We start from the raw sequence: 6,285 nt of genomic DNA on the forward strand, positions 1-6,285 counted from the left end.
TCTCTCTCTCTCTCTCTCTCTCTCTCTCATTCACAATACTTCAGGTGCTGGTACATAATTGCGAACACCTGCGACCTTCAACACCTGTACGATATATGTCAACTCTCCATAGTGTTTCACCTTCAATTAAAACCTGTCTACAGTCTGAGTGGCGGGGCGAAACAGATTAAAGAAGAATAGAAGACTCACGATTGCTTCCTGACCAGTATGTAATTTTCACAGTGTTCCATATTTTCCTACCGTCACTTCTCTTTCCCTTTTCCTTCATTTTTGGGCGACGATTACTTCACAGACTTACGGCCTTTTCTTCTCTCATTAATTTTCGCCCTTGAGCTGCTTCCTTTACTGTAAAAAAAGATCAATACGTAATTTTCAAAGCGTTCCAAAAATTTCTGTACCGCCACTTCTTTCTCCTTCTTTTCGGGGACTTAAAAATGCACAGGTACACCAAGGTATCCATCAGCCTGAGGAACCGATGCTCATTATTCACGTGCGAGGAGCCTCATTGCCTTCCCCTGCCCCCCTTCCCCCTTGCCATGCCTCCCCGTCAAGCCGCTGAGAAGGAGGAGCTGGGAGAGTGAAGGAAGGGAAAGAAAGACGAGGAGAGTGGAGAAAGAGGCCTTGGAGGTGATAAGGAAAAATAGGTGTGGAGGAAACCGTTGGGGAGGTGACGGGGTGTTGAAAGGAGGAAAGTAGGGAAGGAGGGAGGAAGGAGGTGATGGTCATAGATAAGTAGGAACGTTAAGAGGGTAAAGTGAGTCGGGAAGTGCCAGCCAGGGTGAAGGGGAGGGTGAAGGGTGAAGAGGAGGGTGAAGGGTGAAGGGACCGGTGGAAAAGAGGTAGGGGACAGGAGGAACGAGCTTAAATGATTATAAAGAGGGATGAAAAAAAGGGTCGACGGAAAAAAAATAAGAAAAAAAGAGAATGAAAGGAAAGAAAGATGGAGAGGGAAGAGGAACGGAAAGAAGAGATGCGTAAAAAAGAGATACGGAGGAAGAAAGGTTAAGAGAGAAAGAAGGTAATGAAAGATGGAGGGAAGGAAAGACGAAAGGAAAACAAGGTAAAAAGGGAGGTACGGAAGAAGAAAGGTTAAAAAAGAAAAACTAGGAGAAAGAAAGGTGATGAAAGATGGAAAGGGAGGAAGGACAGATGAGAAGATTGAATAAAAGATGACCAATAGAAGGAAGGAAAGAAAGGAGAAAAGAGACAGACAGGCAGGGATGAAAGAAGAAAGAAACAGAGAAAGAAAAATGCAAAAAAAAAAATAGATAGAACGTCGAAAGAAAAGAAGAACGCAATGAATGGATAAAGGGAAGAAGGGAGGCATGAAAAAACGAATGGAAAAAGGAAGGAAGCAGACAGGGATGAAGGAAGAAAACAAAAACGAAATACAGAAGGTCGAAAGAAATCAAGAAAGGAAAAAAATAATGAACGAATGACGGCATGCAGAAATAAATGAACGAAAGAAGGAAGGAAGGAAGGAACTCTTTGGGCTACTCAGAAGAAAGAAAAAAATGATGAATGAATGAAGGTATGCAGAAGTAAATGAACGAAAGAAGGAAGGAAGGAAGGAACTCTTTGGGCTACTTAGGAGTGAAGGATTTATGATGAGGCGGGCAGGCCAGCACCACCGCCAGTATAAGGCTTCTCGGATCCCTCATGAATCTATGCAAACAGTGCGGGTCGCTCCTAGATCCGTCACGACCCCTCCCCTGCCCCCCGTCCCTTCCACGCGGCCTTTGGGAAGTTAGGGAAGCAATGAAGCCCATCTCGAGGTTTACATACTGATGGCTTCCTGGGTCTTGGGAGGCTAAAGTGGGTACGAGTTGAAGTGAAGGAAAGAGGGAGAAGGAGGGAGAGGGAGGGAGAGGAGAATGAGGCGAGGTGGAGAGGATTATTTTTATCAGAAGTTATGCTCTTCGTTTATGCATATCAGAAGAAAATGAGGCTTTGTTTCGTGAGGTTGTGTGTGTGGGGGTTTAGGTGGTTGTGTGGGTGGGGGGGGTTAGGTGGTTGTGTGTGTGTGTGTGTGTGGGGGGGGGGGGTGAGAGAGAGAGAGAGAGAGAGAGAGAGAGAGAGAGAGAGAGAGAGAGAGAGAGAGAGAGAGAGAGAGAGAGAGAGAGAGAGAGAGAGAGAGAGAGAGAGAGAGAGAGAGAGAGAGAGAGAGAGAGAGAGAGAGAGAGAGAGAGAGAGAGAGAGAGAGAGAGAGAGAGAGAGAGAGCGAGAGAGAGAGAGAGAGAGAGAGAGAGAGAGAGAGAGAGAGAGAGAGAGAGAGAGAGAGAGAGAGAGAGAGAGAGAGAGAGAGAGAGAGAGAGAGAGAGAGAGAGAGAATGATTACACATGGAGGCGTGGATGGTTATTGGAGAACACTCGGATAAAAACAGGTGAAGGAGATGGATGGAGACTCACGGACAGAGACTGGGAGGAAACAAGACAGTGAGCGAACGGCGTTGGGAGGGAAGGGAGGCAGGAGGGCGAGGGGAGGTCTGACCTGGCGAAGGGAAGAAGGAGGGCGAGAAGGAGGGTCAGGGAATGGAGAGAGGGTGGAGATGGAGGCGGAAGATAGCGAGGATGTGGTTTGGACAGAGGCAGGTTATCAGGATAAAGTATGAGATAAGGTGACAAAGACGGAGCTTAAAGGGCGGAAGATGGATGGAGGGAGTATTTTGAGAACGGGAAGAAGTGGGAGGCATAAGCACAGGAATTGAAGAAACGATGAAGAGACGTTAGAGTAAGGAAAGGAAGGAAAGAAAAGAGTGAAATAATGAATGAAGGAAAGGAGGAAAAAGGTATGGAGGGTGGGAGAAAGGAAGAATGAAGGCAAGAGGATAGGAAGTACGGGAGTAAGAAAGAAAGAATGATGGAAAGGGAAAAACGAACATATAGTAAAGCGATAACATGACCATAATAACGCGAAAAATAATAATGAGACAAAAGAAATGTAAAAGATGAAAAAGAAAGCTCCGAAGGTGGTGAAGGAAAGCCTCAACTGACAGGTAATGTTGTTAGAGATAATGGAGATGATGGATAAGAAACTGATTCATCACTGGTGAGATTAGCCGTCGTGTTTATCTTTGAAGAAAAATATAGAGGGAAAAGCTTACTTACGGATTTAGTAATGAATGTAGAGACCAGACAAAGCCTATTCTTATGTATCTTAATTATCTTTCATTGTCTGTGTCTGTCTTTCTGTCTGCCTGTCTGTCTGCCTGTCTGTCTGTCTGTTTGTCTGTCTGCCGTATCTGCCTTTGTCTGTTTGTCTGTCTGTTTGTCTGTCCGTTTGTCTGTGTCTGTCTGTGTCTGCCAATGTCCCTATGGTGTTCTGTGCTGGTATAGATGAGCCACACTCTCCCCAGAAAACATCCACCCATAATTTTATTGAAGTTACTGCTTAAAGGAGGAGGATGTATGTTTCAATTTTCCTTTTCCCGATGTGCTTACGCGTTCCAAGTGGAGTTTCCTTAAAGATCCGCCTCAAAGAAGTGAGAACGAAAGGGTTTTGAGAGGTATCTGACTCCCACGGTGACTCCGCATCCCGCCACCGTCTCCAGAGCCACATCCTCCTCGCCTCCTCCGTCTGTCTCTTTGTTTAGGAAAATATAATCTACATACATGCAAGGTAGTGGCTGCCCCGACCCGCTGTGGGACCTCTCTTGCGTCTTTTTCTTTTCTTTTTCGTTTGCTATTCATCGGATGCTATTTTTTCTTTTTTTACTGTGGTCCTTTTTCCATTTTTCTTTCTTTCATTAACGTTTTTTTTTTATCCTCCTCTTCCTCTTCCTCTTCCTTCTCACCCTCTTCTTCTTTTCCTTCTCCTTCTCCTTCTCCTCCGCATCCTTCTCCTTCTCCTTCTTCTTCTTCTTCTTCTTCTTCTTCTTCTTCTTCTTCTTCTTCTTCCTTCTAATTTTCCTTCACCTTCTTTTCCTCCTCTTTTTCTTATTTTTCTCCTCCTCCTCCTCCTCCTCCTCCTCCTCCTCCTCCATGCAATCTTTCTAAAACGCGAAAATACAACTGACCCACTTTAATTTAGGCTTCTGTTCTTTTATTTTTTACTTTATTTACGGAATCAAATCAAGAGAGAAGGAGGAGGAGCGAGGGCACGGCGAGACGCAATGCATTCAAGGGGGGGCAGGCAGGCTCCCCTCCCCTTCCCCACCCCTTCTCTCCACCGGCAAGGGCATCATCATAGGCGGGAAAGGAACAGGTGCGAGGCAGTGAGTGATGTGTGATAAGGTAATGCCGGCAAGCGTGGAAGAGGAGGAGGAAGAGGAGAAGGAGGAGGAGGAGGAGGAGGAGGAGGAGGGGAAAGAAAAGGAGGAGGAGGAAGACCAGAATGACAACGACGAGGGTGAGGAAGATGAGGAGGAGGAGGAGGAGAAGGATGACGAGAAGAACGAGGACAAGAAGAAGGAGGAGGAGGAAGAGGAGGACGACGACGATGAAGACGCCAACAAACACGGCAACGAATAATGATAAAAAACAATGATAACGACAATAACAATGATTCCTTTAAGCCTGGAAGCGCACGGTCTGCATTCTTTCACTACCCACAATGCAAGCGTCTCCGCCTATCTTCCCTTGCTTTCCACCTATAGTACCTAAGACACACCTTTCACAAACAGGTGCCTTGAAGTGTTGATTTATGATAACGTGCTTTCTGTATTGACATAACGGAGAATACTTTACTAACTGACTCCTTTTCGTTATTCCTGATGTGTAGTGGAAACAAGTCTTATTTGCGGACCTGAAGCCCACACACACACACACGCATACACCTGTAGGATTTAGTCAAACTCACTCATATTAAGCATACAGCGAGCCCAGCAAGCACGGGACAGGTGTGGCGCGGGAATGGAGGCAGAGGAGTGGTGTGGCGCCGCGGCAGGTGAGGCGTGTCTGTCAGCGTGGCGGGTGACAGGTGAGCGTAGGTGAGTCCCCGCCGTCCATCCGTGCACCTGCGACACAAGCCTCAAAAAGGGGTGACTATCCTTCAGTCGCTCATACAACGTCCCAGCATGGAGATGACTTTATACATAGTGGAGGAGCGAGGGTTGCGCCCCTGTTGGTGAATGTTACGCAGGCCAGTACGCGCCCGGAGGCCACATATGCAGTTTAATAAATTAATGTTCCAGCGGCTTCATGTTGAGAGCTTGTGACCCCGGGAGGTAAAACTGAGGCGATCCTGGATGAGTTATTGACGTGGGAGGTGAGGTGAGGTGAGGTGTGTGTGTGTGTGTGTGTGTGTGTGTGTGTGTGTGTGTGTGTGTGTGTGTGTGTGTGTGTGTGTGTGTGTGTGTGTGTGTGTTGTATTGTGAGTGTGTTGGGTGTTAGTGAGTGAATGGATGAATGGGTATGTGTGTGTGGGTATTAGACAGTGAGTGAATTAATGAATGTGCGTGTGTGCGTGCGTGTGCGTGGTCGCGTGTGTGTGTGTGTGTGTGTGTGTGTGTGTGTGTGTGTGTGTCTGTATGCGCGCCACCAGTCAGCGGGGGTCAGCGACGCAATACTGGCCAGGCCAGGAATAGACTCTGCTCCGCTTCTTTCACTGAATGTCACCTTTCTGTGCAAAAGGTCAACACTTAAGATAGACACCAGTTAATAATAATCATGTTAGTTGTACCGAGACATAACTAACGTTTTTATTTTGGTACCTGTATCGCCAAAGGGGCCTGAGGGGACTAGGGGAAAAAATCTTTGAGAATATTAAAGAAGAAAGGTTAAACGGTATTGATCGAGGAAGCGGGGCACGGTGAAGGAAGAGGACAATGCGCTGCGGAGGGAGAGATGCACAACAGCGATGACCTCGTGCACTTCCGGCGTCTGACTCTTCCTCTGGTTCGGGTATCGTCCAAACATCGCGACTCAGCAGCTGTCCGAGTACCGCTGGAGTGTCACGAAGATAATGATAAGAGAAAAACAGTAATATTTCTAACGACTCTACTTAACAGCCGCATCTGCCTTGAATAGAACAGGTATATACTACTCGTTAGCGGTAGGAAAAATGATAGGTAGATAGAGATAGACAGATGAATAGATAGATAGATAATGAGAGAGAGAGAGAGAGAGAGAGAGAGAGAGAGAGAGAGAGAGAGAGAGAGAGAGAGAGAGAGAGAGAGAGAGAGAGAGAGAGAGAGAGAGAGAGAGAGAGAGAGAGAGAGAGAGAGAGAGAGAGAGAGAGAGAGAGAGAGAGAGAGAGAGAGAGAGAGAGAGAGAGAGAGAGAGAGAGAGAGAGAGAGAGCGTCGCCTTGTCACCAGCAGCAGGTAATCCAGCCTCACCTGAGTGTC

The sequence above is a fragment of the Eriocheir sinensis genome, unplaced genomic scaffold (assembly GCF_024679095.1).
Source record: "Eriocheir sinensis breed Jianghai 21 unplaced genomic scaffold, ASM2467909v1 Scaffold728, whole genome shotgun sequence".
Taxonomy (NCBI): domain Eukaryota; kingdom Metazoa; phylum Arthropoda; class Malacostraca; order Decapoda; family Varunidae; genus Eriocheir; species Eriocheir sinensis.